Here is an 8866-nt window from a genome sequence, read left to right on the forward strand (position 1 = left end):
TCATTTCTAGCTGTGGCAAACCGTGTGGCATTTAGGTGTGGTGGTGGTGGTCATGATTGCCGTGGCTGTGGTAGAGTGTAGCTGATTGCCGTGGCTGTGGTAGAGTGTAGCTGATTGCCGTGGCTGTGGTAGAGTGTAGCTGATTGCCGTGGCTGTGGTAGAGTGTAGCTGATTGCCGTGGCTGTGGTAGAGTGTAGCTGATTGCCGTGGCTGTGGTAGAGTGTAGCTGATTGCCGTGGCTGTGGTAGAGTGTAGCTGATTGCCGTGGCTGTGTTAGAGTGTAGCTGATTGCCGTGGCTGTGGTAACTCGAGTGTAGCTGATTGCCGTGGCTGTGGTAGAGTGTAGCTGATTGCCGTGGCTGTGGTAGAGTGTAGCTGATTGCCGTGGCTGTGTTAGAGTGCCAGCTGATTTGAGGTGTGGCAGCGGGTATAGCTCCCTGGTGACTGGCGAATCTTCAGAACTCTCAGCCTCGCAGATTTCGCACTGAATCCCGAGCCTTCACGCGCACACGTAGTGAATTGCATTATTCAAGCATCCAAGACCCATTCACTTATATTAGCAATAAAGCTCTGATTAATGTAATTTAATTAAAGGTAATTTTTTGAGGGCAGACAACATTATGATGCAATTATTTTGAAAGCATTGCTGTAAGTTTTAATTCGGTATGTAATATATTAACTAAATTGTTCGACTGTGGAAATGAACAAAGTAAATACACCCGACGGATTCCAACTGGACTTTGTTTTGCCCCGAGCGAGAGAAGTGAGGCAGGTAAGGTTGAGGAACAATGTGGGATCATATGTTGAAATATAGCATGTAGGATTACCGTTCATTCCACTGCTTCAGACACGTAGTGGGCAAAGTGTGTATGATGTTCCTTTATGATATCTTGTCGTTGGACGTCGCTCACCTTGCGCCTCATTGCTGTGGTGGGAAGGAAACATTGAATTAAACATAATCATCAATATTATTATTATCTTATTAATGATAATAGTATTTGATAATAATAATTGATAATAATGATAATGATAATGAATAATAATAATCATTATTTCCTGTGCCGTCACGTAACTTCACATCTGAATGTCTATCTTGCTGAGCGCTTCAGTACCTTACTGTAAGTACGTAAACTGGAAGTACGTACGTAAACTCGACCGATATTTCACACCTGACAAGTGGACTTTCGCCCGCTAAAGAAATCATTTAACTACCCTTTTCCCATTTTCTCCTTTCCTCATAACGTCGAGTCTCATCGAGGATGTTCATCTGTGCCTGATATCTTCAACATTAGTAAATAAAATGGTTATTTCGAACCAGCCTCGTTCGGATCAGTGAAGCACGTCTCGCAAAAGTTCTTTGAACCCTTACACTCGTAGCTGATCCTTCAGCTGTACTACTGAACTCCCATCAAAGAGTGCAGTTGCCTTCACACGACTCCTTGAATGTGTGGAAGTGTTGCGGGTCATTGAAAGGCGAGATAAGATATCCGAAGCGTCTGGCAAGGTATCGACCGGTGAGGTAGCGAGAGAAGCAGTGTGTCGAGCATGATCCGGGGGCAGCTATGAGTCTTTATCATGCGACTTCTACGAGAACCAGTGGCTGTGTGTGTGTCTCGTATACTCTCCGTGCTTTACGTAGGTCCTAGTGTTGGCGATGAGGTTCTTGAGCGAGGGTGACCAAGATCTGGGGACATTAATACACCTCCCAATGAGACTTAAAGTCGGAGTGTTTGAGTATTGATTAAATATTACTTTTAACCCGATTGAAACTGACATTAATACATCTGGCGAAGTCAAATATATATATATATATATATATATATATATATATATATATATATATATATATATATTATGTAGCTGAACCTTGTTTAGTGATAGTTACATAGATACAGGGACCACACAGACCCCAATGGTCTGATCGAAGGTGGTCCGGTATTCAACGCTACTGAGATAGATAGAGAGAGAGAGAGTCTTTGCCCCCTGCTGAAACTGTGTGCGATCATGGCCCCTGACACGGTCTGGCCTATTGACAACACACGACTATTTTTCAGGAATAGAATCCAATCAATCACTGAATTGCAATTTTGTTCAGTCGCACACGACGTGAACAAAACAATGTCAACATTTAATAAACACTTGGGGTTAAACGAAAAAAAAAAAAGCCAAAAAGGGTTGGCAAAGGCTTAACGTTTGCAGGTAAATGATTACTGACAGTAGTTTGATGAATACCATTCTGTTGAGGCGTATACATTACTGCTCATCATTATATTCCCGTTGATGACTCGTATTATCACAATGATGACCTCCACAACCCCCCCCCCCTCGGTCATAGCAATGCACTAATAGTGTAGGAGAGGCGTTTAATCATTTTTATTCATCCTATGAATGTCAGGATTGAAAGGGGCCTTTTTTTTTGGGGGGGGAGGGAGGGAGGGAGGTGGTTGGCAGTGAGCCTCGGTTAATTAGTGTGGGAATATTTGACTATCACACAACGTGCAGTGCTGACTTGGATTATTGTCTCTACGGGAGACAGAAATGAGAGCGGGGCAAACACGACGATTTGAAAAAAGCAATGTATAATCATAGAAAGTTGTTTATGTTGGGATGGTGGATAAGGAGACAGGAGGAATTCTGATCTGAGAGTTGATGTACCTTACGATGGTCTGGGGTTGTGTCGTGAGAGAAAAGGGTTATTTCTTACGATTAAACCTTTGGGCTGAGAAAGATTGTGACCTGAGAGAGAGAGAGAGAGAGAGAGAGAGAGAGAGAGAGAGAGAGAGAGAGAGAGAGAGAGAGAGAGAGAGAGAATATTCCTTGATAAAAACTGTGGTCTGAGAAAGGACTTCACGAGGAAGTCTGGAAGTTAAGGAAAGTTGACCTATCCAGAGAGAGGCACTTAGCAGACGGGAGTATATACGCTTTATGATGAGCAACTTTCGAACGGGAAGGCAATCTGGGTGTTTATAGACCAGAGCTGAGTCATATGATAAGGTGGAGCAGAGATTGGCAGTAGAGTCGTACCTGAGGGGGTAAACGAGTTGTACAGGAGGAGAGAGAGGAGGTCGTTGCTATGTGGATAATGAGCCGTGATGAGGGGTAGTTAATGCAGGGAGGTTATGGGTCGTAGATGGAAATGAAAAGAGGATGTTCATGTTGTAGCCAGAGGGGACTATTCGTCATTCATTTCACCTGGGACGAGGATTGGTTTTTTACAGGACGAGACGGGGGGGGTCGTTAATAGCTCGAAGAGGGTCGTTGTTGGGGCGAGAAAGGTCGTTAATGGGGTGAGGAGAAGCGTGAACAGGGCGATGAGGCTCCCAAGGAATGTAAATATGGCTATGCATGGGGAGGAAATATTTCTGAAACGAGTTTAAATATGACTAAAATGTGAGAGATGGGGAGGAATTTCTCGTTTTATACCTCTGCTCATTCCGTGGAAACATGGTTGCACTGGAGCGATGACAGACCTCGAATACAAAAGGCCCACGTTTGAAGTTCTAACCCGGGGAATTAACCGTGACCATCTCGATCCATGCGTCCATGCACATCCATCAGTGTGCATATCAGTCAAAAGATAAGAACCAAATGCGTAAACTCTTTGATGTTTTAACAAAAGGAGAGGAGCTCGTCTTGATATGAGCACCAATATATATATATATATATATCTATGTATACATCAATAGCCGTCGATAAGATTGGAAATAAACCTGCATGAATATTACGATATACAATAAATCATGCAATATATCTCGGTACAATCCATGAGCACGACGGTACAATCCCTTAATACGAAGGTACAATAGTTGAGCACGACGGTACGACCCTTACGTACGAGTGGACGACCCTTGAGCACAAAACGGTACAACCCTCGTGCACGTGATGGCGTGACCTCTGACCTGACCCTTACCAGCATCTTATATCTCACCTTTTACCATCACCACCAGTACCAGGGACGAGTACACCAAGCACCAGTACCTGGAACCATACCTCCAACATATTACCACTTCTAAAGCACTATCTCCAACACCACCACCACCAATTCCAGGTACTGTATGCTCCACCACTATCGCCATCACCAGACAGCATCTCCAACACTCGTGTAGTCCCCTCTCAAGCGTATTCCATCTGCAATGTATTCCCCTCTTCAGTGTATTCCCCTCTTCAGAGTATTCCCCTTTCCAGTGTATTCCCCTCGCTGGTGTATTCCCGTCCCCAGAGTATTCTCCTCTCTAGTGTAATCCCATTCCCAGAATATTCTCTCTAGTGTATTCCCATTTCAGAATATTCTCCTCTCTAGTTTATTCCCATTCCCAGAATATTCTCCTCTCTAGTGTATTCCCATTCCCAGAATATTCTCCTCTCTAGTGTATTTCCGTCCCCAGTGTGTTCCCCTGCCCCGTATATTCCCCCTGCCTCTACGTAACATTTCATATCAAAGAACTGTGAGTTTATGGCTTTGCTGATGCACAGAACAGACCCCCTCCGGCAGGGCGACGAGGCTACTTCATTACCAGGGCTGTGATTGTGCCTTTGCGAGGTCCCCGTGACCAATGCTCTCTCTCTCTCTCTCTCTCTCTCTCTCTCACACACACACCACGAAAATGTAGATGGAAAAGCGATGAACGAACGGATTCTTAATTGCAAGGTGGCGGAATAGTCCCCAGACCAAAGCAAGCGCAAAAAAGCTGTGTTGTTCCAAAAGAAGATAGTCAGCGGACGACCGTCAGTCAGACAGAAAACAAATGCAAAGCGGTGGACACTGAGGGACAGAAAAGGAGCGAATGAACACGAGAAGAACACGGAGGAGTAAGGAGCAAATACAAAGGAAGACAAAGGAAAACTAGACCTTCCCGAGAGCACGTCGTGTTGAGGTAGTTTACATCGCCTTCCTGTCTCGGTAAACGCTATAGATGTCAACTGGTGCCGCAGGAGTGCCTCGGGTCGATAAAGAGTGAAGCCTCATTATCTCTGTCCGCTGGCCAGTTGTCCTCGCTTCACTGGTCGCTCGTGAGATTCTCAAGTGATCACAGAGATCGTGGCCTGATATAAAAAAGATGTTCTTTAGTGGTTTGTCATACTTACAGGTTGTCATCCAATTGACCCGGGTTCGATCCCAAGATTCATAATGGAGAGATGGTTGACATCGATCTCGTGTGTTGATACTTTATGTATTTTGTGTGGCGCGGTGGCGACGATAATGGATGAAGGCAGCAAGTATGAATATGTAAATGTGTATATATCAGTATATGTCTGTGTATGTATATGTACGTTGAAGTGTATAGGTATGTATATGTGCTTGTGTGGGCGTTTATGTATATACATGTTTATGTGGGTGGGTTGGGCCATTCTTTTTTCTGTTTCCCTGCGCTACCTCGCTAAGGCGGGAGACTGCGATTAAGTATAATGAATGAATATATACGTGTGTGTGTGTGTGTGTGTGTGTGTGATAAAGTCTTGCTTCACAGTGTCTTTTACACATGCCAGCCTTCTAGAAGTGCCACACAAGTCATGACTCTCGCCCCCTCACACACGACCCACTACCCACGTGTACACACAGTACAAACACAGCCATATTATGAAAGCCCTAACAGGGACCTTCTCCCCGGCGTGATTGGTGCACCGCTACATGAACAAATGAGCCAATTAATGGTTCATATGAAAATTATATGCTTAATTAAATTCTTTTTTGGAGGGGAAACAAAAAAAAAAAAAATGCTGCTGGCTGTGTGAGTATTTATGATTTAAAACTCGGTAATTGTTCATCAGATAATAGTTTCATTAGTTGAAAATTGATAGAATAATGATCATATATATATATATATATATATATATATATATATATATATATATATATATATATATATATATATATCTCGAACACCCACAGGAGGAAAGACGTTTAGCAAGGTCCTTCGTATATTACACCTTCAGACAAGTTACTGTAACACAGATGACCACAGGTGTGGCTCACTCCTACTTACCCTTGTCATTCGAACCAGAAGGAGAGTCACGTTCGGTTCGCACCGTTTCTTTTTTCTTTTGCACTTGGCAGGAGAGTGGAGACGTGACCTGTCACCCTTTCACACGAGCGCCACATCACTGCAGGATAAAAAAGAGGATCCATAACCACTTAGATTTTGCTCTGTGACTATACAGGAGGAGAGAGGTGCATTACATCCTCATTCAGCTGTGGATAGGTACGTTATACTATCATATATCACCATATAGCAGGGAAGAATTGCGCTACACCCCTATATAGCAGGAATGAAGTCCACTCTATCACTATATGGCAGGGGATTTGTGCACTTAGCATGTAGCAGGGAAGAAGTGTACTATATGAACATACAGGGAACATGTGCAGTATATCATCATATAGGAGAGAATATACGTATTATCACATAACGGTAGAAAAATGCACTACATCCAAATACAGTTCTGTATCGTCATGCAGCATAAGCTACACTTAAAAGTGATATTCTTTAACTGGAATGATGTAAAAGAAAAAATAATAGAGAACTCGCCAGAATGATATCAAGGCTAAGCTCCTTGAGAATATAGCTGACTGAGAGCAAAGATTAACACTCGACAACATAACCAATTCAGCTCAAAGTTACATGGCATAGAATGAAAGCTAAAATGTTGAGAACAGAGTTGCCTGACGTCAAGGTTAAGGGACTGAGAATACAGCTGAATGAGATCAAGGCTAAATGGGGGGGGGGGGGGGGGAGAACATAGCTGACTGAGAGAAGAGCTATGTGTCTGATGATTGGTTAAGATTAAGGCTTAAATTTTTGAGAATTAGCAGAGTGTCAACACTAAATGTTGGAGAATTAGCTGACCGAGGAGGTGTGGGTGTGAGGGTAGGGGGGGGAATGGTCAAGTATAGATAAAACAGCTCAAGCTATATGTTTGAGCATACCGTATAGCTGAATGACATTAAGGCTAAATGTCTGAGAGAGTTCGGTGAGTGCAATGACAGCGAGGTGGTTCAGCATACGATAGACTCCTGAGACTAAGGAACTGAAACCACAGGTCCTCAGGGGAACTCTGGGATGGGAACTCACCCCTGGGAAGGAGTGGTTATCACAAGCAACAAAGGATTATGGAACTCACACGGGAAAAAAAAATTCATCCCACTCAAAATGTTTGTACAGGTCTTCTTTAAATCATTCGGGACTCAGAGACTGGGTGGAAAAAAAAAGGAAATTGTATAATGTTTCCAGCTGAACTTTGTATTCGGACGAGAGTTTTGCATACCCAGAATCGCTCACTTCACTATATTTTCTATATTGTTGTTTTGGGTAAATTGAAAAATATCCAATAAAAATATAAAAGACGTATGTGTGTATATATATATATATATATATATATATATATATATATATATATATGGGAAATGATCATTTGGCTCTTTCATCTATTCCTTCATTTCGAGAGTAATACAAGAGGGGAGGATTTCCAATCCCCTGCATTCGCCCCAATTAGTCGCCGCCTACGACACGCAGAACATACGTGGGCAGAGTTTTTTTCTCCCCATCCCAAGGATATATAACTCGGGCTCCTAACTTGCTACATTTCTGGGAAGTTTGCGTGATTACAAGTTAATCTCGGTGGCTGTGCACAAGAGAGACCTGGGAGGTCGTCCTTGAGGCTGGTGCTTGAGGCGTTAATTGAGTCAGGAAGTTCCCTCCTCCCTGCCTGGCTTACCTCGATCACCTGCCGGGGGAACAGCGGGTCAAGCTTTATCCTCGGTGTTATCCTGTGGCGGCCAGGTTAACCTTGGCGGTACTCGGAGGACGAGGAGGAGGAGCGAGTGAAAGGAGTGATTAAGAGTTAGAGAGAGAGAGAGAGAGAGAGAGAGAGAGAGAGAGAGAGAGAGAGAGAGAGAGAGATAGAGAGAGAGATAGAGAGAGAGAAATGGGGGGTGGGGGGATGCATTAGAAAAAAATATCTGCGACATGTACACTTCAACCCTCTCTTCCATTTTAACCTATCCCTTCTCCCGTCCCACCTCTTCTTCCTCTCCTCTCGCCACCCTTTGGAAAAAAGAGAGACAGGGAGAGACAGAGTGGTGGGTGCTACGAAAACGAGAGACCCTTTGCAATCATTTCACTACCTTCTTTAATGATATGGTACATCACCACTAAATATATTACCACTTCATATAATGTCACTTCATTACTCCCCTTGATAACCCAGGTGTTCCTACAGCCACCTCTTTCTTCCCAAGTATACATATACATGTATATCAAAATTTCGTAGTTTAAACTGCTCGCTGCGTTTGTCTAAAATGCTTCAACTTCTTTTTACGTTCGTAAATGTTTATCTTGCACGCAAAACACGTCACTCCGGCACAGATCCGTCAGGGTAATGGAGTTGCCTGACTCAACCAGCCAACGACCAACGTAAACAAATATTACATACACCGAATTTTTTCTTTAGTTTTCAACGATAAAAGTTTATAATCCCACCCCACCCTCCTCCATTTATAGACTTAACACCTCCCTTGGTCCATAATTAAGCTAGCCAATAGCCATTTACCCCACGACATTAATTATGTTTTGGGAGACAGCCTTTGTATCATTCCAGTACACTAATTTCCAGAGCCTAATTCAGCACTCCTTACCCTAATTATTTTTTCCCAGACACTTAATTACGGTATCTGTTCTTAATGGAATATCAATATCGGCGAAACTTGAAAGGGATCCACCGATCCTATCGTTGTTTAAGTAATTTAATCTAACTCTAACGTGAATCATTATTTTGTATTCTAATTCCTAACTGAAGCCTCTCAGATCCTCTTGACTTGGAGAGAGGGAAAAAGATCAAAGCTAAGCTTCCACCGAGTTGTCCCTCAAGCCTC

At 43.2% G+C, this 8866-nt stretch overlaps 1 protein-coding gene across 1 annotated transcript in view; it reads left to right on the top strand.

Moving 5' to 3' along the window:
- LOC139749013 (transmembrane protein 72) overlaps positions 1-8866 on the top strand; it is a 142830-nt gene that overhangs the window by 16412 nt on the left and 117552 nt on the right. The gene's annotated exons all lie outside the window — the stretch shown is intronic.

Source organism: Panulirus ornatus, chromosome 6, assembly GCF_036320965.1.
Source record: "Panulirus ornatus isolate Po-2019 chromosome 6, ASM3632096v1, whole genome shotgun sequence".
In the NCBI taxonomy this organism is placed as follows: domain Eukaryota; kingdom Metazoa; phylum Arthropoda; class Malacostraca; order Decapoda; family Palinuridae; genus Panulirus; species Panulirus ornatus.